The sequence below is a fragment of the Sceloporus occidentalis genome, unplaced genomic scaffold, assembly GCF_023333645.1.
Source record: "Sceloporus occidentalis isolate IW3139 unplaced genomic scaffold, rSceOcc1.0.p SCAF_5, whole genome shotgun sequence".
NCBI classification, from domain to species: domain Eukaryota; kingdom Metazoa; phylum Chordata; class Lepidosauria; order Squamata; family Phrynosomatidae; genus Sceloporus; species Sceloporus occidentalis.
Genome location: NW_028316985.1, coordinates 115,649,360 through 115,675,887, shown reverse-complemented (window position 1 = coordinate 115,675,887; position 26,528 = coordinate 115,649,360). Strand labels below are relative to the sequence as shown.

Below are 26,528 nucleotides of genomic sequence, written 5' to 3'. Positions count from 1 at the left end.
ATATTTTATTTTACTTCTTTTATATTATATTTTTAATATTTTATTTTTATTTTATCTTTTTCTTTTTTATATTTACAAATTAGATACATTTAAAATTTAAATTAAAATTAAAAATTTAGCAATAAAATAAAATAAACCACAAAAATAATATTAAATATTAAATAATATAAAATTCAACATAAAAATAAATAGCAATTAGAATTTAACATTAAAATAAAATATAAAAATAAATGAAATGAAATATAGAATACAAAATATAAAATAATATAAAATTAAAATAAAAAATTAACATAAAAATTTAAAATAAAAATAAAATAACAATTAAAAATAACATTAAAATAAAATAAAAATAAAAAATTAACATTAAAATAAAATTTTAAAATTTTAAAATAAAATAACATAAAAAATAAAATATCCCAGGTGCTGTATGCTATATTTCAGAGGAAGGAACAGACAAAACCACCTCTGAGTATTCCTTGCCTAAAAAAATACTATGAAATTCATGGGGTTGCCATAAATTGACAGGTAATTTGAAGACACACACAGAGAGAATAAAATGAAAAGTAAAAAGTGATGGTTTTCTGTCATTTATTTATTACATTTATCGTTTGCATCCTATAGCTGAAAGATGTGAATGCCATTTTGTTCCCCCACTCCCTTTCATCGTCACAACAGCCCTGTGTGGTAGGCTAGCATGGCCCAAGGTCAGCCAGAGAAGCTGAGATGATGTGAACATGTGTCTTTTGTCTTTGGCCTCATCTACACTGAGAAATAATGCAGTTTGAGACTGCGTTAACTGCCATCGCTCAATGCTACGGAATTCTGGGATTTGTAGTTTGGTGATCTATTTAGCCTTCTCTGTCAGAGACCTCTGGACTCACAGCAAGTTACTTGTAGCTTCTATGCTGGCTACTTGCAGTAATAAATGGAAATAAAATGAAGATTACTTGTTGCATCTGCACTGCATTAGTCCTTGGAAGAAACACACACAATCTAGGTTACCACACTACATTCTTATAGCTCTGGGAACTGTAGTTTTGTGAGACATTTAGCCTTCTCTGTCAGGACTACAATTCCCAGGATTCCCTAGCACTGAGCCAGGGCAGTTAAAGTGGTCTCAAACCGGATTATTTCTGCCGTGTGTGTTTTGGACCATAATGTTGTGTGCCTTCAAGTTTATGGCGACCTTTTTTCTTCAGAGGGGGGTTGCCAATGCTATCCTCTGAGGCTGAGAGAGTGTGACTATCCTCAGGGTCACCTAGTGACAGAGTGAACAGATGTCCTAACAGCAAAGAAGGACAAGGAAAAGTTAAAATGTAGGATATTCAAGGAAAAAAATGCAGAACATGGCCAAATAAATGCTAAAAACACTCATGAATGTCACCAGTGTTCCCCAAACTGTGCCCTTTAAGAGTTTTTGGACTTCAGCTCCCAGAAGCCTTAGCTGTGTTGGCCAATACTGTAGTCTGGGATTCGGCGCTGAAGTCCAAAACCCATTAAAGAGCACAGTTTGGGGGACCACTGTGTCAATCCATGCTCAGAATGGAGGACATTTTGGAATGCCTTCTGAACAGCAGTCTGAAATGGAGAACGTGTCCAGGAAAAGGAGGACTCCTGCTCACAACGCCCAGTGGGTTTTTAATTTTATTTTAATGTTATTTTTTATTTTATTTTAATCTCAATTTTAATTGTTATTTTTTATTTTATTGTTATTTTATATTATTTTATACTTTGTATTCTATATTTTTATTTTATTTTATTTTTATATTTTATTTTAATGTTAAATTTTAACTGTTATTTTATTTATTTTACTGTATTGTATTTTATATTATTTTCTATTTTGTATTCTATATTATTATTTATATTTTATTTTAATGTTCATTTTTAACTATTTTATTTTATTTATTGTATTGTATTGTATTTTATATTATTTTATATTTTGTATTCTATATTATTATTTATATTTTATTTTATTTTTATTTTAATGTTCATTTTAATTGTTATTTTATTTTTATTGCAATTTATATTTTATTTTATTTTTATTTTATTTTTATATTTTATTTTAGTGTTAATTATTAATTGTTATTTTACTTTTTATTTTTATTTTATTGTATTTTATATTATTTTATATTTTGTATTTTATTTTATTTTTATTTTATTTTTATATTTTATTTTAGTGTTAATTATTAATTGTTATTTTACTTTTTATTTTTATTTTATTGTATTTTATATTATTTTATATTTTGTATTTTATTTGTTATCTGACTTTCTTTCCTATTTTATATTAATTTTAATTTAATTTTATAATAGAACATTTTGGGGTTTTTATATTTTATAATATATATTTTTCGAGTTTGTCTCCGGGGCAAAAAAAAATGTGACAGAATTAAAAAGCAGGAAGTCTCTCTTCCAAAATATGGAATGGTGACTCTACATTTTTATAAGTTTACACAATTTAAATGGGGAAGACAGCTCTTCCCAGCTGAGACAGAGCTATGCTCTTATGCATGCGCACTAGGGGCAAAGGAAAGGTTGAAAAGACTTAGGGAGGGAAAGGAGTGAAAGGCTGCCTTCTTGATGGATGCAAGATCTTTGCTTCTGTTCCTTCATTCATTCCTTTGCCAACAAGACCCCTTTTATGATGGTCATATTAGGAAGAGCTGCCATGTAAACCCACTGGGTGACCTTGAGCGAAGTCACACTCTCTCAGCCTCAGAGGATGGCAATGGCAAAAACTGAAGAAACTTTCCTAGAAAACCCTATGATAGATTTAGCCTTAGGGCAGCCATAAGTCAGAAATTGCTTGAAGACAACACAACAACCACAACAAGGGAAGAGTTGCACTTTGAGTGGCAAATTTATAGCTATTAGTTCAGAAACCTCCAAACTGATGTTGCAGGACTTGGTGGTTCTCGTTCAAGACTTATGGCAACACTAAGGCGACCCTATAATGGGGTTTTCATGGCAGGATTTGTTCAGAGGGAGGTTTGCCATGGCTTCCCTCTGAGGCTGAGAGTGTGACTTGCCCATGGTCACCCAGGGAGTTTGCATGGCTGAGCGGAGATTTAAACCCTGGTCTCCAGACTAGTTGCAACACTTACACACTAATTTTACCAACACATTAAAAATACAACTACTCACCTGATTTTTTAAAAAATTAAAAGTCTTCCTAATACAGTAAAATTTACAAATTATGACTACTCACCTGATTGAAGAAATATTACCCGATTAATTGATGAAATCTCAGCATGTGGGAAAAGAGTACGAAATAAACCATTGCAGTTTCTTGCAGTGGGTTGAGTCATGTCTCTTGCCAAAGGTTGTTGAACTAAAACTACTTCCAGCCCTACCAACCAGGGACCCAGAACAGTTTTTAATTTTGGAGGGATCAGTATTGGCAGACAAGGCATTCTTAACTTTGCCTACTTCCACGGGTGAGCAAATTACTTTCCCCATTTATTGTCTTTCAAACATCCTTAAATATGAAGACTTAAAAACACCATGGGAACTTAGAAATCATTTCCGCACTGGCTGAATAAAACAGCTTCAAATCATTTTTGAAGCCTAGATGTTTAGACGACACACAAGGCGAAATCAGGAGTTAAATGTGGCCCCATACAGACAGGCCAAAATAAAGCTGCTTGGGGTCACTTTGGAGGTATGTTGTTTAAATGATGCATGCATCCTAAGAGGCCAGAAGCCACGCTAAAGCCATGCTCCGGTTCTAAGGACTCGAGCACAGCTTTGGCACAGCTTCCAGACTCTTAGGACACATGCATCATTTAAATAGCATACCTCCAAAGTCAACTGAAGCAGCTTTATTTTGGCCTGTCTGTATGGGGCCACTTTCTGGGGCTAAAAACCAGAGCAAAAAGAAGCTCTAATGTGGAAAATGCTCCACATTTAAAGAAACTTTTAAAGAGGGGTGGCAATGTTATCCTCTTGCACCCTGATCCCCAGTTGAATGGACCATCGTTTCTCAATGCAGCTGCTGTCTTCTGAAATAGGTTGGAGGAGAGGAGTTGGGCCAGGAGATACTACTTAGTTACACGTATGTAATATAGACTTGCAGCCTGTGTCCATGACCCAGCAATTTGGATGTTCTATGCTGTGATTATAGCAGTGGTCAGCCCAAATATGTGGATCTTCTTCTAATCTACATTTTGGACATTGTTCATCACCAAATAGCACCTTTAACATGAAAGGCAGGCATGTGTTTGCTGATATTCTGAAATGTAAACATGACACCCAAGGCATCTAAGAAATTATGTCTTAATTACATGCCAGAATAATGCAAATGTGCATTGATTTCTTAGATCCTTTGCCAAGCAGATGTTTTATGTTGTACAGTGATAGAATATTGAATGTTGAGACAATTATTGGAAGAATCAAAGATCTAAAGTAATTGTATGCATTATTTATAATGAATTAGAGCTCTGCTGCCACTATAATCATAAAATTGACATTTGAGTGGCAGAGGCAGGACTGCTGACAGAGGCAGGATGCTGCTAGCCATTGGAAAGGTTGAAATGTTTTGTTTTCCTTTCAGTTGTACCAAATGGTTTTTGTCAGACAGAGAAACATTTCTAATACATCAGCGAGTTTAATCACCAATAAAACGTCCATTAACACAAAGCAAGCAGTCACAGACTGGGCATAGGCTAAAATCAAATGGAGAGACAGCATGGCATAGTGATTTGAGTACTGCACTATGATTTTGGAGACTAGGGTTCAATTCCCAGCTCAACCATGAAACCCAGTGGGTGATCTTGGGCAAATCACATGCTCTCGGCCTCAGAGAAAGTCAATGGCAGACCTCCTCTAAACAAATCTTGCCAAGAAAACCCTATGATAGCCTTGCCTCAGGGTCACCATAAGTCAAAAATGACTTGAGGCACACAACAGCAAATTATAACATATACAATGTGAAAATAAATATTTGCCATATGAGCCAGTGTGATGTGCTTTGAGTATTGGACTAGAACTCTGGAAGATCAGAGTTCATATTCCTACTCAGCCATGGAAAACCACTGGGTGACCTTGAGCAAGTCACAGTCTCTCAACCTCAGAAGATGGCAATGGCAAACATCCTCAGAATAATCTTGCTAAGAAAACTCTATGTCACCATATGGCAATTTGAAGGCACATAGCAATATTTTTCCATCTTTTGGATGGGGTAAGAAAGAACAAAAAGTTACAATGAGAAGTTCTATAGCATACAGACAATCAAGATCAAGCAGGACTCCCTACTTATTTTTTTCTTATGGCAGAATAGTGTCAGAACACCAGCATCTGAAGGAATGGCATCTCAAGGGAAAAGTGAAAAGGATGCAGTGAATCACACTGTTTTCATATCTCAGGCTGCTGTTTAGAGACACTATGGAGATTACCACATTGACTAATAATCCGACTGCTCCCCAACGGGATACAGTCGGGTTGTGGGGTGCTGTCAAGTATTATCGCTCAAAATTTGCCACCACTGCCACTGGGCAATTACAACCTGGCTGCATCCCAGGTCCCAGGCACAATTCAGAGGCCATTTTTCCAAGATGGGAGCTTGTCGTTTTGGAAAATTGGTTTCCAAAGTGTGCCTGGGACCCAGGATGCAGCTGGGTTACAACTGCCCGACAGCGATAATACCCGCCAGCAGCCCTCAACCCGACTGTATCCCACTGGGGAGCAGTCCGATTATTAATCAATGCAATAATCTCCTATATCAACATGAAGAGGTCATTGAAAGAAAGGAACAGGCATATTCTTCTTTCGCTGGCTCAGTCTCAGCAATGAATGCCAGTTTCTTTAAAATTACGTCTGAGAAAGCAATGCTAAGTTTATAGGTATCAAAATGAGTGTGTGCAAGGTCCCCTTTTCCAATGGTTCTATGCTCTTTGCTAGGTTCAATAAAACCATTATGTAGACGGTGTCATTATATGATTTTAGCACTAGATGGCCTTGGACTTACATCCACATTGTCTTAGTAATTTCCTCCCGTTATTTTGTTCTCAGTGGACAGAGGTAATAATATTTTTATTAGCTTTCTGGTCAGTATGTCCTGTGAAATAGGAAGACGGATCTATTTGGTTATTTGCAATAAATTATTAGAATTCCTGAAATATAGAAACTTGGATGTGGATTTATGTACGTAGTCAACATCTTAGTGAGGCTCATGGGCTTTTCTGAAGACTTTCCAAGACAACGGATTCCATCCCCTATGCCACCCATTTGCACCTGGCTTTAGTTGGGGGACCTTGCGATGATTGTTCAAAAGCAAAACACAAATGCATCCTACAGGTTGTCTTCCTTTGCGAAAGGCTTTCCAAGACAAATGTCTACTTGCTATTCATAAACTCTTTTGTTTTCATAGGGCAGGAAATGTGCCCTCAGAAATAATCTTCTGCCTACTCTTCAGAAATAATAAAAAAAAGAAACAGATAAGAAGCAAAGGACCTATCTATGTAAACTAGTTCATGATTTAGTCATCTAGTGTGCCAGATGGACCCATACTTGGAGGTGTCAGATCTGACCATGGCAACACACATCTGAATTATATCCCAGTTGGATTACCATCATACCTAGGGTTGCCTTTGAAAACTGTTCAGAAACTTCAGCAGGTAAAAATGGTGCATCAAGGCTGTTAACCAGAGTTGGTTATAGGGAGCACATAACTCACTTGTTGAACAGCTTCTAGGAACAATTCAAAGTGATGGTTATTGCCTATGCAGCATAGATTCAGACTATGGACCTTATCACATGGGAGGGAACCCTTGCAAAAATGAGATTTAAAGTTTTAAAAAAACCCTGCAAAAGCACATTTATTATCAGATGACATCTGGATTACCCAACATTAACCTGGACAGAAAGTAGAAAAGATACGCAAAACAGCAATTGATTTTCAGACGACGTCGCTGTTAAGGTGCATTAACGTGACAAAGTGCGATTCTTTTTACTTCTGGAAAATTCTGAAAACAAAAAGAATCACGTTTTGTCAACTTTGTAGCCAGTTTAGTCTTGCATTAACTTCAATGTGTCTGAAAATCAATTGTTCTTTTGCATGTCATCTTAGGTTTTTTGGGGGAGGGGAGTTAAATCTCGTTTCTGCACAGGATGCCTCCTGTGTGATGAACTCCTATGTGAAAGCCTGTATCTCCATCTACAAACCTGTCAGCTCTATGATCTCTGGGAAGAGCTTTTTCATCATCTCTCCCCTTCGCAGGCTTGACTGGTGAGGACACATGTCAGAGCCTTCTATATTACTGCTCCTAGGCTATGGAACTCCCTCTCAATTAGCCCCCTCTTTGAGAGGCTAGTTTGTTTGTTTTTTACTGTGTACAGTAATATGTAAAATTACTATGTAATGATGTGTTTTAATTGTTTTAAATTAATGTTTTAATAGGATTGATTGTTGAATGTATTGTACTGTTTTAACTGTGAACCAGCATGGTGTAGTGGTTTGAAAATTGGACTATGACTCTGAAAAACAGGATTCAAATCCCTGCTCGGCCATGAAAACCATTGGATGACCCTGGGCAAGTCACACACTCTCAGCTTCAGAGAATGGCATTGGCAAAGCCCCTCTGAAGAAACTTGCCAAAAAAGCCCCCCAAACCCTGTGATAAGTTTGCCTTAGAGTTGCCATAAGTCAGGAACAACCTGAAGGCATACAACAACAGCAAGAAGAAGAACAACTGTTTTAGTGCCAATATTTTGTCTTACCATATATTGAAAACCGCTTTGGTGTCCATGGTATGGGGAAAGGCAGGAAATAAAATAAAATAAAATATCTACTGTATTCTCTCACAAAAGTGTTCACTGTCAACATAATTTCTGGAAAAATACTGTTGCTTTTTTCTTCTTCTCCTTGTCTTTTCCTTTCTTTTAAACTGGTTAGACTATTTTTACAGACTTACTGTTATTTTGTTAATATTGGATCTGCATTTATCTTGACTAACTATAAAATGTCATCAGAATTCATATTTTGTTAAAATCCATTGGGATGAACAGAAAAAATATATTTTTGGTTGCACATCCACTACTAATCCTGCTGGGATGGTTAGTGGATAAATCAGGTTGTGTTTTGTGCCATCCTCATGGGATGCTGGTATGTGGAATTGTGGGATTTTCCACTCTCCTTCCACTATGGTACCAAATGTGAGGTTTTCCATTAATCCCACCACCACCACTATGTGAGGGCTTCACTAATCCAACCTCTGCTTCCAAATGGCAGAACCACCACCTGTCTCACTGCTGTAGCCACCAACTGTGGGGATGTCCTAGGTACGTATTCTCATAATTCCTGAGTGAACATTTATGCCTCTTCCCCACTCAATACTACAACACTTGATTTACTACTACAAGCACTGACATCATGTGTCTGAACGTAAGCTTTCCAATATACCTTCTGTAGTGTTCTTTAAAGCAAAAACATATGACAAAAAATATATTATGCTGAAATTGAACAGAAAGTAAGTCATGGATTACTTAACTGGTACTTATAAATCACATCTCTCACTCATCTCCTAGTTAACTTTAGCCCTGACTAACTGATCTCTGTGTCTGAGTAAATCTCCTAACCACTCAAACTCCTCAACTAATTCCTAATCTTGACAGACCCAGCTCTCCTTCTGGACCATCTGTCATATACCAGCCTTTTCAAAATCCTCTCTGACAATCCACAAATCACCACTCACTCCCAACTCTCACCCCCATCTCCTGCCAGACCCTTACCTTATAAAATCCTCTGCATAGTGAGTGCATACCTTACTTTATCTAATAAATGCAACATTTTCTACATAAGTTCAGAACATCACAGGAATCATCAACAAAATATGGTCTTTGGTAAAGAGAAAATTTATTAGCAAGAAAAGGGGAAGATGGAGTCTGCTACTTCTGGCTACATGACTAAGAGGAAAGGGCGCATAGCAGCAAGTGGGATCAAGCCTGATCAGTCTATAGATGGGGGTGGGAGGTGGGGGTGGGAACAGTGTAGACAATACAAAGAAAAAACATGGGGAAAATAGCTACCTGTCTCAGCTTCAGTTGGCCACTGTAGACACATAGGTACTTATGCAAGGATGGTTATATCTCTCTGATTAAAGGTATTACTGTTTTTACTACCAGGAAAGCACATAGGTTCTTGACTACAAGCCCTTTCACATTGGAGCAGTGATTCCTTCTGGTGTTTTGGACTTCAGGTCTCAGAAGCCTCAGCCAATGTACTTTGGGATTCTGGAGTTGAAGTCCAAAATGCCTGGAAGGCCAGAGTTTCAGAATCACTGCACTACACAATTGTAACACTATGATTCCACACCATTGTTCTATTCTATAGAATCCTGGGGTTTGTAGTTTGGTAAATCCCAGGATACCACAAGACAGAATCATTGCAGTTAAAGGACTTTACCGCACTCCCTGGCTCCAGCCCAGTCTGAGAATAGAACGGTTGGGGCCAGGAACAAGTGTGGAACAATTCAAAGTGAAATCATATCACTATAGTTGTGTAGTGTGAAAGGGCCTACATCCTTTTGAATTTACTCTGTTATTAGCAGCTAGTGGCCAATAGCATTTTCTTGTTTACATTGTTTGACAAATTGAGAATGTGAGAATAAAAATGAGTAAAATCTTTGCAGAGGGCTCCTGATGCACATTTAAATACAATGCAAGCATTCATTATTTATAACCTATTCTAGAGAATCCCAGCTTTTTTTTTCTTTCCTCCTCCTCCTCCTCTTTTTTGGATAAATTAAGTTTCTTGCTTCTCAGAATGGCAGAAGCAAATATGAAATTGTGAAGATCAAGAAAAAAATTCTTTAAAATCTGAAATGAGGTGAGATGAAGTGCACAGGAATTATCATTTCTAAGTCTGCCATACAATACTGCCTTCTACAGTGCCTCCCCTCCCTTTATTTTTTCAAAAGAAATTATTAGTCACATCATTCAAAGTTTAATTTCCAGGGGGTGGGGGTGGAATTGTTGAGGCACAGGGATGACATATCCAACACATACACTACAGCATCCTGCTGTGCTAATATAATGCTACTAAGATGCAAAGCATGCTACTACACTAACGTTATTGAAATGCATCTGCAGATGGAACTTTGCAATGGCCATGCAGCTAGTGGTTCATTGCTGATATGATTCTTCTGAATATGTGTACTTTTGAATGTTTGGTTTAAGTTACCCTTCAGCACAGTAAGAAGAATCTTTTGATTCCCACTGAAACCAGTGAGACTTAAATTGTGATTTTGTCCCACTGATTACGCAGAGATCTAAGTTCCAGAAACTTTACCTAGATAATATCTTGGAAAAGTTAGCATTTTAGACTGCAGCTCCCAGAATCTCCAGACAACACATCCTTTAGTCATACTGGCTGAGGGTTCCTGGGAGTTATAATCCAAAACACAATTCTTCCAAGCTGTAGTCAGGATTCATCTTCTAATATTTATTTATCTAAACCAGGTTTTAAATAAAATAATTTCATTTATTTTCCTTCCAGTTTCAGAAATGACCTAGAGACAGTGTCCATGTGAAAACCAAACTAAACAGGAAGTACTGTAGGGGATTGTCATTTATTGCTACATATTTTCCTTGTATCCTGTTGTTCTAAATATTAACTTGCATTTGCCACTTCTTCCACCCAAGGACAGTCATAAATAGATCTCCAGGCATGAAGTCCTCTCCAACTGGTAACTTTACAGATAAGGAAGGATTTCATTTGAAGCAGCTCACTGCAACACCAGGCTTTTCAGAAACCAAGTATAATGTCTAAGCTTTAGATCCTAAGGTAAAATGAATTATATCACCATAACCAGGAATAAAAACCAAAACTGCATTCTCTATTCTATCATCTTCTCTATTCTATCATCTTCCACAGCATCCATCATCCACAGCTGGTTATTTGCCATGTTAGCCAAAGAAAGGTGGAGATGACTGGGGGGTTCCCACAAACCATGTCAGCGTCTCTTTAAAAGCTTGGGGAATTTATCTATAAGAAGCTAGGTAACGTTAGGATCATTTGCCAGAATTCACTAAGGAGGGCTACACATTTAGGTGAATTAAGAAAGTTTTTATTCAGAAATATGCAAGAGTGCAATCAAATACACGATAGCAATTCAGATGGAACTAACTGAAATGGAACTGTGAAAATTGGATAGCGAGGTTTGAGAGGTGCAAAGGGGGCGATATTTACCTGAAGTGTGGATCACAGAAGCAGAAAGTGGATCTGAGAGCAATACAGTTCATACATGGAGCACAGACTGGGGGCCAACTCTATGCGTACTGTGTGTGCAAGGAGGCTAGATTATGGGAACAATGTTTATATCTGCAATCTCAAGGGCTAACAAAGACTGATGGTCTTCCCAGGAATTGACAGTGGGATTCTAGACTAGTTGGCTTTAACTTTAGAGTAATAAAAACAGAGATTAGATTAGGGCAAACCCAGAGTGGAGGGATAGGGAAGTTGGCTGGGAACATGCCAAAGGGTAGGTAGGAAGCAAGCACTGGCTTACTGCCTTCGGTGCAATGAGAGTTCCTTTGTCTCCTGGTGCAAGAAGATATACAGAGGGTCTTGAGCAGGAAGGAGTAATCAGCACACTCATTTTTAATTTCGATTGCAGCATTGCCTAGGTCTCACCCATGTCCTTGGGTCTGTGCTACTTTCTTATGGAAAATCCACCTGGTGTTTCAAAGGTCATTGTGAGCTCTTAAGAACATGTCGGCTCCAGATATGAAAATATGGAGACTCCAATACAGGGGTATGCAAGGTGTACTAACAGCCATGCTGGCTGGGGACAAAGGGCACCATGGTTCATGGAGGGCAGCTAGATGGCAGTTGAACTGGTATTTGTTATGAAGATGACTGTTTCCAGATTATCTTGAAACTATAGGGTAAATGTGCCCTTAGAACTAATAGCATACCTACCAATTCCTCATTTAATTTTGAAGTAATCCTCCAAACTGCAGATTGAAAGGAGCTTTTACAACATCAAATATTATTGATGAGGCCAGTTCTACTACTAATGAATCTCCTCCCAACCCTGCCATGGTAATGTGACATTTGAAAGTGTGTTTTCCTTCTTGCATGATCACATTAATTTTTCAAGAAGGTCCTGAATCTTTGAGACAGTTTGTAGATGACAGGTTACAAAATGGCACAGAGATAAATCGGGAGTTTAGAATGACTGAATTACATTAAAGTTATTCAAACATCTAACAAAATCAAGAATCTGAACATTCACCCGCTTTCTGAGAAGTTGTGCTGCCGATTCCCTCCTATCAGTAAAGCTTGGAAAAGTCAGCAGTCATGCTATCTAGGGAATACAGCCAACCCTCCATATTCACAGATTTTTTTTTTATCCACAGATTTAACTATCCACAACTTGAAAATGTTTAAAAATTATATAGATTCCAAAAAGCAGACCTTGATTTTGCATTTTATATAAGGGACACCATTTTACTTTACCATTGTATTTAATAGGATGAGCCTTCACGTATTTTGGTATCCACGGGGGTCCTGTCCTGAAAACAAATCCCAGGAGATACCAAGAGCCCTTACATTTTCTTTTTCTATTTTAAAAGCAATTAGTTGATTCATAACACTGGAATTCTATCTTTCTTCTCCTGAGCTGAAAGCTGCTTAAACAGCTCTTCTTCTCCTAGTCCTTGCGGCTGTATCCATACAATACATGCTGGGGTTTCCCCAAATGTGCTGATAAACCCTTTCCTGTGCATAGATTGTACCATTCTGGATTATGTAACAGTCCACTTGTCAAAAGTGAGCTCACTGTTGATCTATAGAATGCTGAGTTCCAAGTGCCAGGGCTAAACACAATTAATTGAGAGGAACACCTTTTAATGTCAACAATAACTTCTCCTAATGCATCATGGATCAGATTGGGCTACAGAACCCTAAAACACTAGGGGTGCATCTACACTGTAGAAATAATGCAGTTTGACACCACTTTAAATGCTGTAATCCCACCTCCCTGCAGGCACCATTTTAACTATGAGTAAACCAGCAACTGGCCAGGAAGGGGGCTTCTTTGGGCACCCTTCCTCCCCACCAGGCACCATTTTAATCATATGTAAACCAGAGCCTAGCAGGGAGAGGGAGAGCTTTGGGCACCCCCCTCCCCTTTGCTGGGTGCCATTCTACTCTGCCCTCCTTTGCCAGTTGCCGGTTTACTTATGAGTAAGCTGGCACTCAGCAGCAAGGGGAGGGGACATGCCCTTTTGGCTCTGCCCTCTAGAAGCCCCACCACTCTGCACCAGGTGACACCCTGGTCAATAACACCCCTGCATTACTTTGTAATTGCAAAATTACAAATCCCAGGATTCTGGAGCCTTCGCAATTAAAGTGGTGTCAAACTGCATTATTTCTACAGTGCAGATACACCCTAGGACAGGGTTGGAAGAATGCAGTCTTCCACTCCCAGCTAGCATAAGCAATGACGAGAAGCTCTTGGAGGTGTAATTCAACAATTCCTGGAGGGCAATACAAGTCCCATCGCTAGAGCAGAGTAGAGTAGGCACAGTGGGACTTGCTTCTGAGTAAACACAAGTAGTTTCCTCATCTGTTCCTATAGCCACACGGGATATATCGGACCTTCCTGTTCATGAAACTGATGTAATTATTTCCACAATGGGACAGGAAGTATTATGTTAAAGGGACAAGTAAAAAAAAAACCTTCCACCTTACTTCTGTGGTTACTCTCCAGTCCAGATGATCTGGGACAGTATGTCCCAGTGATTCTAGCAGCACAGGCAATGTTGGGAAATGCTAGTCTATTGTCTACCTGTACTGATTTTGCAGGGACAATCCTTATTAATCCTCTGTCATCCCGCTTGTTGTGCTGCTTTAAAAATGTCCCAGTGCCTCTCTCCCTCTCCTACTTTCAGTTTACTTCACTTGCTGCTGAGTTCAAAGTGCAAAAGCGGTTTGCACAGCATTAACTCAGCAGGGAGGAGAGGAGGGAGCAGAATCTTCTCATTCCCAGTAGGCTCAAGCAAAAGAAAAATGCTGCAGCCTATCCTCATTAATAAATTTGGCCACTCTGTGTCCTCATTTACATCAGTGAAATGTAATTGCAGTCCAGCAATCTCTTGAGACTGAATAGTCCTCCCCCCCTTTCACCTGTGTATGAGACTGCTTGAGGTCTAAGAAGTTTTGATTTCTCCACCATGAACTTCCCAAACTCCTAGCCTCTATTGTCCTGTGAGATTTTTTACTGGGAACCTCACAATTGCAGAGATTCAGAGCAGTCTTGAACAGTCCATTAAACTGAAAAGGACTTCAGTATGTATAGGGAGTTTATCACACGGGGGGGGGGGGGGGGGATGTCTAGAGGCGGCGCAGCCGTGACGTCCTCACGGCGGCGGCTGTATGGAAGGGCCGCCGCCGTTTAGTGCGTGACGAGCACGCACTAAGGTTACAAAAGGGCGGTGCTTCTGCACCGCCCTAACCCTAGTGCGTGCTCGTCACGCACTAAACGGCGGCGGCCCTTCCATACGGCCGCCGCCGTGAGGACGTCACGGCCGCGCCACCTCTAAACGGGGCGGCGCAGACGTGACGTCCTCAATCCGCGGCAGGGCGCCTAGGGCGCCCTTTCCGCAGACCAGGAAGGAGCTCCGTTTCGGAGCTCCTTCCTGGTCCACGGCGCCGCTTTGCTTCGCTGGGCACAGCATTCAGACAGCTGCGCCCAGCGAAGCAAGGGAGAAAGGGGCCACGTGGCCCCTTTCTCCCCCTCCCTGCCGCCGCGGGGTGTCCTTGGGGCTTGAAGCCCCAAGGACACCCCTTTTCAGGCTGCAGGGAAGCGGCGTTTTGCTGCTTCCCCGCAGCCTGAAAAGCGGCGGATCGGGGCCTCAGCAGCTGCCGGTGTAGCCACTGAAGCCCCGATACTCCTGGGAAAAGGGGCGGGTCCAGACCGCCCCAAATGGGCGGTCTATAACCCGCCTTTGAGATTCAAACACTCCCAAATGGCTATTGTTTTAAGGCACAGAGAAATGTATGATCACTTTCCCTTTCATTTATTATTATTGTTACCAAACAAATCATGCTGGAAATGCTACCCATGACTCCAAAGGACTTTCACTCTGTCATGCATCTGTTCGAAGGCCAAATTTAGGACTTTATAAATAGCTCAAGATCACCCTGCTTGACACACTAGAATACTTGGCTGATTTCTCTGTATGTAAGTCGAATCTACGCTAGGACATTTCCAGTTAAACGTATAAGAGGTATGGACCTTACATTTAATCTTTAAAGCTGTAGTTCTGTAATTCCTGCCTGTTAGCAAACACACATTTTGTACATCATAAATGATACTAACAGTTTGTTTTGGGGAGGAGTATTACTCCTGTGAAATATCAGTGGCATTTTAAAAGTGCTATCATTGTACTAGAAATTATTTTTTTCAAAATATTAACCTGAGACAATTTAAGAATTATTATACTTTAGTCCATAATTTTATGTATGTATAATACATAGAGAATGTCACATTTCTAATAAAAATTTCTTAATTTACTAGACTTATTAAAACTAAATCAGATAATTCTTCTACATTTTGGAACATCTATGAACTGTTCGCTAGTAAGCAGAGTTGCTATATGGCATAATTGTTGTCTTAAATATTTTTGATAAATGAAAGTATTTGACTGAAGCAAATTAATCTGACTATAGAAAAATTGCGGGATATTATTATTATTATTATTATAACTTCATGTGAACTAATGATCATGTCTAAAAGGCTTTCTTGCTTATTTGTTTATGTAGCCTCCCTTTTTTGTGATGCATTTAAATTTTAGACCAGCATTTTATAGCCTTTAGATAGTCTTGAACCAAACCATAGAGGGGTCTACAATCTGCTCCCTCTCCATTAATCTTCCTATAGTATAGTGGTTGGCCTACAACTTTGGTGACCAGGGTTCAATTCCCAGCTCAGCCATGAAACCCACTGGATGATCCTGGGCAAAGTCACATGCTCTCAGCCTCAGGGGAAGGCAATGGTAAACCTCTTCTGAAGAAATCTTGCCAAGAAAGCCCCAAGATAGGAGCTCCATATGTCCAAAACATCTTAAAGGCACACAACATCAAGAACAACAAACAGTCCTGGGCAACTGACCCCACTTGACCCCACTTGCCTTGTAGAAGAGGTTTTTAACTAAGGATGTGCAGCCTTGTTCTTTTGCTGTTCTTTTAAATTCTGTCCTAAAATGCTCTTGCTCCCCCAAGTATTTGTACTATTTTATGACAAGATGGCGTGTGTCCCATTAGTGAGAGAAAAACAGGATATAAATAAAATGAAAAGATGGATCAAATAATAGCAGATGCATGTCAGCTGGTACCATAGCCACAGGAATACTGCACTGTGTATACTTTGTTTATTCAGCAAGATGTTTCATGTTCTTCAGGGCATTTCAGTTAGCACACTAATTATTTATTAATTCTTCATTCTGTCCAGTGGTTTCACAGTGGCTTTCAGAAATTAATCAGTACCTGCCAATATTCCCAAAGGACTCAGAATCTAAATACACAGTATTACAAGTTTGAGCAGGCTTGCTTAGATTTTTGGTGGGAGTTGTAATCCCAAAGATTTGGGAGGAAACAGTTTAGGTAAAGCTAAATTACAATGTATGTTTATGTGCCTTCAAAACAGCTGTCAATTTATGCTTATCCCCTGAACTTCATAGGGGTTTCCTCAGCAAGGAATAGTCAGAGTTGGTTTTACTAGTTCTTTCCTCTGAAATATATTTGTTGGCAGTACCCTCTCTATCAATCTGACCTTGTTATGCTTGCAAGGAAAGACAGGATCTGGTGTCTTTATTTAGGCATTTTAATTACAATATTGTATTCTAAGTTGACATCTATACATATTAATCATCATCTTATTTATTTATTTATTGGGAAATTTGTTTCCTCTTCTGACTTTTTGGGGTGGTGTATTTCCTCTTTTTTTAATCAATGTTTAACTGGCAACACTCGTAATGACTAGGCCTACAATAGTCTGGAGATTATCAGACGAAGGACATCTTGTCCCTGTCCTGTCATGTTCCCGTCATGTTCCCATCCTTCCTATATAATTGCAGGAAGGACTTTCAGATGGGATTTGCACTCATCCCATTTGGGAAACATGGATGGTGGCGATCACACAACAGGCTTTCAGATGAAGTTGCACAGATCCCATCATTATCCCACAATTAACCTGTCATTAATGCAACATTGGCCAGCATTTTGCATTAATGGAAGTTCGTGTTAATGCAATGCCACTTTAATGACAGGTTAATGGCTGGATCAGCGCTACGATTTGAAAGCCTTTTGTGCCATTGTGGTCATGGATAGGTTAAGGACGGGATAAGGGCAGGGGAGTGATCCTGTCCCTATCCCAACCCCATGGGAAAATCTCCTATGAGTTTTTGTGTAGAACAGGGTGACCAGACCAGACATCCTCCTTTTTGAGGACATGTCCTACATTTCAACCTTTGTCCAAGGGGAATTTCAAAATGTCCTCCATTTTGAGCATGACTAAGCAGCATGAATTTAAATTTATATGTGTATTTTTACTTTTATATTGTACTGTCATACATTTTTCTTGAATGTCCTACATTTTGTGGTATCTTGTCCTCCTTTGCAGTTAGGACATCTGGTCACCTGGTCCAGACACAGAAGTCAGAGCTACCATCACATATGAGTGTATAAGAAAAGCCTTTCTGCTGCTGCACCAAGAGAGACTTCAAAAACAATTTCTGTTTGTTCAAGGACATGTCACTATAGACAAGTCATCTGATATGTAGTTACAGGCTAAATTTGGGCAAAACATACACTGAGGCTACAAATGTCAGTTTGTATTAATTGGATTTTATGTATATTAAGATATCTTATATTTTTAATTATCTTATTTTTAGACATGTGTGCTCCGTTTTTGAGTCTTTGAAAAACATGTGCTGCCTACAGACATGAGAGCTTTGACTTGGCAAATAAGAATTTTTCCTCCCCCATGAAATCTTCCTTCAGTCAACGAGCAGCAGGCTTACACTTAGACAAACTGAACAAAAAGGGAACAACAAGAGATATCTATAAAGACTAGGCTATTTCTATTCACAAGATATATATATCAAGATACATAATTACAAGAAACATCAATAATAGCCAATATATATCTGAAGAGTGAAGTAGTAACAGTCCAAGTACACAATGTTGCTGATTTTAGCAGTGAAAGAGGTTCTACTGCTGCAACATAATATTAAAGTCCAAAATCTAAAAAGCAATGATGATAGATGATGCTTGGAACAAATCAACATGAAGTTGGAACTAATAATATTGGCTGGTAGCAGGGTCCTTATAAGTTGAATTCAGATGGGACGGCTACCTCCGGAGTCCTGTGTGGCCGTTTCGACTCACCAAGGTCTTCATCAGCATATTAATTTCATAACCGGAATAATATAATGCATTGTGTGTTCCATACTTCTAAATACACAAGGTTGACAATCAAAGATATATTAATTACTATCAGCAACATAATACAAAATATAATATAATTAACAAACGAAATTGAATCATTATATCTTACCCACAATATTAAACAGCTTGGCTTGACTGATAAAAAGGATGCTGGTACAAGTTCACAGGAATAGTAACTCATAATATACTTTGCCTCAGCAATAGGCTGCAGGTGATAGAGTGATGCATTGAATTCTCTTAAAGGTATATCCTCTAGAGACATACTACATGTCCCATAAAGTAAGCCCAAACCATAGCTGAATGCATAATAACACTTATAATAATTGAAAGGTACCTAACAACTCCGACTCATTCTCAATACATTATGAGCATAATATAGCTCTATGTAATCTGCCTGGCCTCCTTCCCAGATCCATATCTGTCTCTGATTTGTACAATATTAACCAATGTATACAATTTCATAAAAAAGAACTTAAATCCAACCGATCATTTAAACCCTTGGGTATGTTTGATGACAACTTATGAATCCAAAATGATTCTCTTTGTAGGAGTTTAGTGTGTTTGTTGCCACTATAAAAAGTACCAAACTTGACTTGTTCAATTACAAAGAATTTTAAGGATTCTGGAGAGTGATGTAATTGTGACCAATGTGTGACAAGTGAAGTATCTAAACTTTTATTTCGAATGGTACTTTTATGTTCAGATATTCTAATTCTTAGAGGTCTTGAAGTTTGTCCCACATACATCTTCCGACAAGGGCATAAAATCACATAAATAACATTCAGGGAGTTGCAATTAGTGAATGAGTTTAATTCATAACATTCCTTTGATATGGGATGGATAAAGGATTTTATATTTAAAGATTGTTTGCAACAGCTGCAATGACCACATCTGTGATGTCCTCTTACATGAGAAAGCTCCTGAGTATGTTCATAAAAATCTGTATGCACTAAAGAGTCCTTGAGATTTCTAGTTCTCCGAAAAGTTATAATGGGTGCCTGTGTACAGCCTGGAATGTTCTGAACTATATGCCAATGTTTTTGTATAATATGTTTAATATGATGCGCAGCATGAGTGAAGGTGAAGGATCCTATAATCCTGTTCTCAGTTGTACTATTTGAAGGAAGAAATAGTGTGGAGCGATCTTTAAGGGAAGCTCTGTATCTAGCATGTTGGACTATATGAGGAGGAAAAGCTCTATCCTGTAATTCTAATTGATACTGATCAGCTGCCCTTTCATAATGAGTGTTAATGGAAGAATTTCTTTTTAATCTTAGGAATTGTGAATATGGTAGGTTTTTTTTCAGATGATAAGGGTGACAACTAGAAAAATGTAGCATGGAATTACGGTCCGTAGGCTTGTGAAAATTACGGACTCCAATCTTATGATTATGAATATAAACTTCTACATCTAGAAAAGAAATATGCTGGGTGTTTGACTGGCATGAAAATTTGATATGTTGGCTTACAGAATTCATCCAGGTGAAAAAGTTCTCAACTCTAGATCTGTCAGAAAATATGACAAAAATGTCATCAATATATCTTCCATAGTATTGTAAATATTTATGAAAAGGATTCTTATCTGGATTAGTAATATATGTAGATTCTAAATGAGCCATATATAAATTGGCAATACTTGGAGCTGCTGGGCTACCCATCGCTACCCCATTTATTTGAAGGAAAAATTGAGTGTTAAACCTGAAATAGTTCTTTTCTAAAATAATATCCAGAATATCCAATAAGAAATGAATGGGAGGTTTTTTCACATTTTTAGAGTGCAGATAAAGTTCTACAACATCTCTGGCTTCAGCATGGGGAATGGAAGTGTATAAAGAATTTACATCCAAGGTGACCAAACATCCCTCAGGATTAATCTCTGTGCTCTCTATACTTTGTATGAAATGACGAGTATCTTTAATATAAGAAGGTGCTTCAATTACTAATGGTGCCAGGAATGAATCCAAATATTGGGATAAAGGTTCCAAAAGGGACCCTGACCCTGAAATGATAGGTCTACCTGGTGGAGGAAAACCTTCCTTATGAATTTTAGGTAATACATAGAAAATAGGAATACGGGGATATTCCTGTATCAAAAATGATGCTGTAGTGGAATCTATGTATCCCAACAATTCTGCTTCTTGTATTAAAATTTTAATTACAAATTTAATAGAGCTAGTGGGGTCTTTGTCCAAAGCTTGGTAACTGATGTGATCATTAAGTTGACGAAGTACTTCTTGTAAGTAATCCTTTTTGTCCAAGAGTACTATGGCTCCCCCTTTGTCAGCTGGCTTGATTACTATCTCCTGTTTCGAGGCTAACTTTTGTAAGGTGCAATGTTCCTGATAACTTAAATTGTACCATGGTTTCCTTAAAGAAGCCTCTAATTTTTCAACATCTCTTAATACTACCTCCTCAAAGGTAGCTATATTGTGATTGCACACAGGGGGAATGAACTTGGAGGGGCGTCTGAAAGTATGTTGGACATTTTGGGAAGAATCCCCAAAGAAAAATCGCAACTTGAGTTGTCTTATAAGTTTAAAGATATCTATTCTGGTTAGAAAAGAATTATAATTAGGGGTGGGTACAAATGAAAGTCCTTTATTTAACAACAAGTGCTCTTCATGGGACAAATTGTAAGAGGACAAATTTACCACTAGGTCCTTGTCCTTCTTTTTTGATTGTATTTGGAATTGCGAGGACCTGTTCGTGTAGTTCTGCGTAATCGTGGGCCTGTTTGTAAAAAACCTTCATCTAAGAGTTCCTCTCTAGTAGATGTATCTGTGGAATAACCTCGTTCATCAGAGGATTCCCCATCTGAGGAAAAACTAGGTTTCTCTGCAAAGCGTACTCTCTTACTGGATGAACTCTTCAGCCAGGGATAAACTGTTTCATTAACATAATCAAGTTCATCACGTTTAAATTTTTTAATTTTGTATGCCTTGAGTTCCTTTGTGAAAGAGTCCAATTCTTTTTCTAACACTTCCATACGTTTTTGAATATCCTGACTAGAAAGATCTGCAGATAATTGAGCCAATGATTCATCAATCTTGAGTTTGGTTTGTTCTAATTCTGAATTAAGTCTATCTACCAAAAGTAACATAAGGTCAGAGGAACACTTGTTGAGAATTGCAGCCCATTTTGTTTTAAACTCCACATCATTTTTGAATAAGCCTGGACTCTTTTGTATCCTGAGGCCTCTAGGAATGCGAGCTGTCTTGCAATACTCTGCCAGGGTGGATGCATGTAAATCCATTCTAACATATTGTTTTTTAAGGAATTCAAGGTCCTGCCAATTGCCACGATGCTGTGTGGCTTCATTCTCATTGAATAAAAATCTATTAGCTATAATTCGTGCTTTATCAGAATCATCAAAAGCAAAAGTATGTGTCCATTCAGCCATGATCTAATTACAGAAACACCAACCAACGAGCAGCAGGCTTACACTTAGACAAACTGAACAAAAAGGGAACAACAAGAGATATCTATAAAGACTAGGCTATTTCTATTCACAAGATATATATATCAAGATACATAATTACAAGAAACATCAATAATAGCCAATATATATCTGAAGAGTGAAGTGGTAACAGTCCAAGTACACAATGTTGCTGATTTTAGCAGTGAAAGAGGTTCTACTGCTGCAACATAATATTAAAGTCCAAAATCTAAAAAGCAATGATGATAGATGATCAATTTCGTTTGTTAATTATATTATATTTTGTATTATGTTGCTGATAGTAATTAATATATCTTTGATTGTCAACCTTGTGTATTTAGAAGTATGGAACACACAATGCATTATATTATTCCGGTTATGAAATTAATATGCTGATGAAGACCTTGGTGAGTCGAAACGGCCACACAGGACTCCGGAGGTAGCCGTCCCATCTGAATTCAACTTATAAGGACCCTGCTACCAGCCAATATTATTAGTTCCAACTTCATGTTGATTTGTTCCAAGCATCATCTATCATCATTGCTTTTTAGATTTTGGACTTTAATATTATGTTGCAGCAGTAGAACCTCTTTCACTGCTAAAATCAGCAACATTGTGTACTTGGACTGTTACCACTTCACTCTTCAGATATATATTGGCTATTATTGATGTTTCTTGTAATTATGTATCTTGATATATATATCTTGTGAATAGAAATAGCCTAGTCTTTATAGATATCTCTTGTTGTTCCCTTTTTGTTCAGTTTGTCTAAGTGTAAGCCTGCTGCTCGTTGGTTGGTGTTTCTGTAATTAGATCATGGCTGAATGGACACATACTTTTGCTTTTGATGATTCTGATAAAGCACGAATTATAGCTAATAGATTTTTATTCAATGAGAATGAAGCCACACAGCATCGTGGCAATTGGCAGGACCTTGAATTCCTTAAAAAACAATATGTTAGAATGGATTTACATGCATCCACCCTGGCAGAGTATTGCAAGACAGCTCGCATTCCTAGAGGCCTCAGGATACAAAAGAGTCCAGGCTTATTCAAAAATGATGTGGAGTTTAAAACAAAATGGGCTGCAATTCTCAACAAGTGTTCCTCTGACCTTATGTTACTTTTGGTAGATAGACTTAATTCAGAATTAGAACAAACCAAACTCAAGATTGATGAATCATTGGCTCAATTATCTGCAGATCTTTCTAGTCAGGATATTCAAAAACGTATGGAAGTGTTAGAAAAAGAATTGGACTCTTTCACAAAGGAACTCAAGGCATACAAAATTAAAAAATTTAAACGTGATGAACTTGATTATGTTAATGAAACAGTTTATCCCTGGCTGAAGAGTTCATCCAGTAAGAGAGTACGCTTTGCAGAGAAACCTAGTTTTTCCTCAGATGGGGAATCCTCTGATGAACGAGGTTATTCCACAGATACATCTACTAGAGAGGAACTCTTAGATGAAGGTTTTTTACAAACAGGCCCACGATTACGCAGAACTACACGAACAGGTCCTCGCAATTCCAAATACAATCAAAAAAGAAGGACAAGGACCTAGTGGTAAATTTGTCCTCTTACAATTTGTCCCATGAAGAGCACTTGTTGTTAAATAAAGGACTTTCATTTGTACCCACCCCTAATTATAATTCTTTTCTAACCAGAATAGATATCTTTAAACTTATAAGACAACTCAAGTTGCGATTTTTCTTTGGGGATTCTTCCCAAAATGTCCAACATACTTTCAGACGCCCCTCCAAGTTCATTCCCCCTGTGTGCAATCACAATATAGCTACCTTTGAGGAGGTAGTATTAAGAGATGTTGAAAAATTAGAGGCTTCTTTAAGGAAACCATGGTACAATTTAAGTTATCAGGAACATTGCACCTTACAAAAGTTAGCCTCGAAACAGGAGATAGTAATCAAGCCAGCTGACAAAGGGGGAGCCATAGTACTCTTGGACAAAAAGGATTACTTACAAGAAGTACTTCGTCAACTTAATGATCACATCAGTTACCAAGCTTTGGACAAAGACCCCACTAGCTCTATTAAATTTGTAATTAAAATTTTAATACAAGAAGCAGAATTGTTGGGATACATAGATTCCACTACAGCATCATTTTTGATACAGGAATATCCCCGTATTCCTATTTTCTATGTATTACCTAAAATTCATAAGGAAGGTTTTCCTCCACCAGGTAGACCTATCATTTCAGGGTCAGGGTCCCTTTTGGAACCTTTATCCCAATATTTGGATTCATTCCTGGCACCATTAGTAATTGAAGCACCTTCTTATATTAAAGATACTCGTCATTTCATACAAAGTATAGAGAGCACAGAGATTAATCCTGAGGGATGTTTGGTCACCTTGGATGTAAATTCTTTATACACTTCCATTCCCCATGCTGAAGCCAGAGATGTTGTAGAACTTTATCTGCACTCTAAAAATGTGAAAAAACCTCCCATTCATTTCTTATTGGATATTCTGGATATTATTTTAGAAAAGAACTATTTCAGGTTTAACACTCAATTTTTCCTTCAAATAAAAGGGGTAGCGATGGGTAGCCCAGCAGCTCCAAGTATTGCCAATTTATATATGGCTCATTTAGAATCTACATATATTACTAATCCAGATAAGAATCCTTTTCATAAATATTTACAATACTATGGAAGATATATTGATGACATTTTTGTCATATTTTCTGACAGATCTAGAGTTGAGAACTTTTTCACCTGGATGAATTCTGTAAGCCAACATATCAAATTTTCATGCCAGTCAAACACCCAGCATATTTCTTTTCTAGATGTAGAAGTTTATATTCATAATCATAAGATTGGAGTCCGTAATTTTCACAAGCCTACGGACCGTAATTCCATGCTACATTTTTCTAGTTGTCACCCTTATCATCTGAAAAAAAACCTACCATATTCACAATTCCTAAGATTAAAAAGAAATTCTTCCATTAACACTCATTATGAAAGGGCAGCTGATCAGTATCAATTAGAATTACAGGATAGAGCTTTTCCTCCTCATATAGTCCAACATGCTAGATACAGAGCTTCCCTTAAAGATCGCTCCACACTATTTCTTCCTTCAAATAGTACAACTGAGAACAGGATTATAGGATCCTTCACCTTCACTCATGCTGCGCATCATATTAAACATATTATACAAAAACATTGGCATATAGTTCAGAACATTCCAGGCTGTACACAGGCACCCATTATAACTTTTCGGAGAACTAGAAATCTCAAGGACTCTTTAGTGCATACAGATTTTTATGAACATACTCAGGAGCTTTCTCATGTAAGAGGACATCACAGATGTGGTCATTGCAGCTGTTGCAAACAATCTTTAAATATAAAATCCTTTATCCATCCCATATCAAAGGAATGTTATGAATTAAACTCATTCACTAATTGCAACTCCCTGAATGTTATTTATGTGATTTTATGCCCTTGTCGGAAGATGTATGTGGGACAAACTTCAAGACCTCTAAGAATTAGAATATCTGAACATAAAAGTACCATTCGAAATAAAAGTTTAGATACTTCACTTGTCACACATTGGTCACAATTACATCACTCTCCAGAATCCTTAAAATTCTTTGTAATTGAACAAGTCAAGTTTGGTACTTTTTATAGTGGCAACAAACACACTAAACTCCTACAAAGAGAATCATTTTGGATTCATAAGTTGTCATCAAACATACCCAAGGGTTTAAATGATCGGTTGGATTTAAGTTCTTTTTTATGAAATTGTATACATTGGTTAATATTGTACAAATCAGAGACAGATATGGATCTGGGAAGGAGGCCAGGCAGATTACATAGAGCTATATTATGCTCATAATGTATTGAGAATGAGTCGGAGTTGTTAGGTACCTTTCAATTATTATAAGTGTTATTATGCATTCAGCTATGGTTTGGGCTTACTTTATGGGACATGTAGTATGTCTCTAGAGGATATACCTTTAAGAGAATTCAATGCATCACTCTATCACCTGCAGCCTATTGCTGAGGCAAAGTATATTATGAGTTACTATTCCTGTGAACTTGTACCAGCATCCTTTTTATCAGTCAAGCCAAGCTGTTTAATATTGTGGGTAAGATATAATGATTCAATTTCGTTTGTTAATTATATTATATTTTGTATTATGTTGCTGATAGTAATTAATATATCTTTGATTGTCAACCTTGTGTATTTAGAAGTATGGAACACACAATGCATTATATTATTCCGGTTATGAAATTAATATGCTGATGAAGACCTTGGTGAGTCGAAACGGCCACACAGGACTCCGGAGGTAGCCGTCCCATCTGAATTCAACTTATAAGGACCCTGCTACCAGCCAATATTATTAGTTCCAACTTCATGTTGATTTGTTCCAAGCATCATCTATCATCATTGCTTTTTAGATTTTGGACTTTAATATTATGTTGCAGCAGTAGAACCTCTTTCACTGCTAAAATCAGCAACATTGTGTACTTGGACTGTTACTACTTCACTCTTCAGATATATATTGGCTATTATTGATGTTTCTTGTAATTATGTATCTTGATATATATATCTTGTGAATAGAAATAGCCTAGTCTTTATAGATATCTCTTGTTGTTCCCTTTTTGTTCAGTTTATCTTCCTT

At 37.8% G+C, this 26,528-nt stretch overlaps 1 protein-coding gene across 3 annotated transcripts in view; it reads left to right on the top strand.

Annotated features, from left to right (window-relative positions):
• Positions 1 to 15,186: 15,186 nt before the first annotated feature.
• The window catches only part of YIPF7 (Yip1 domain family member 7), a 32,767-nt gene continuing 21,425 nt past the window's right edge, over positions 15,187 to 26,528 (top strand). For 2 of the 3 annotated variants that reach the window (XM_089526955.1, XM_089526952.1), the window contains exon 1: positions 15,187 to 15,228. The gene's annotated coding sequence lies outside the window, so the exon portion shown is untranslated. Of the gene's footprint in view, positions 15,229 to 17,793; positions 17,825 to 26,528 lie in introns of those variants that run through there. The other variant, XM_089526954.1, reaches the window with a different exon arrangement.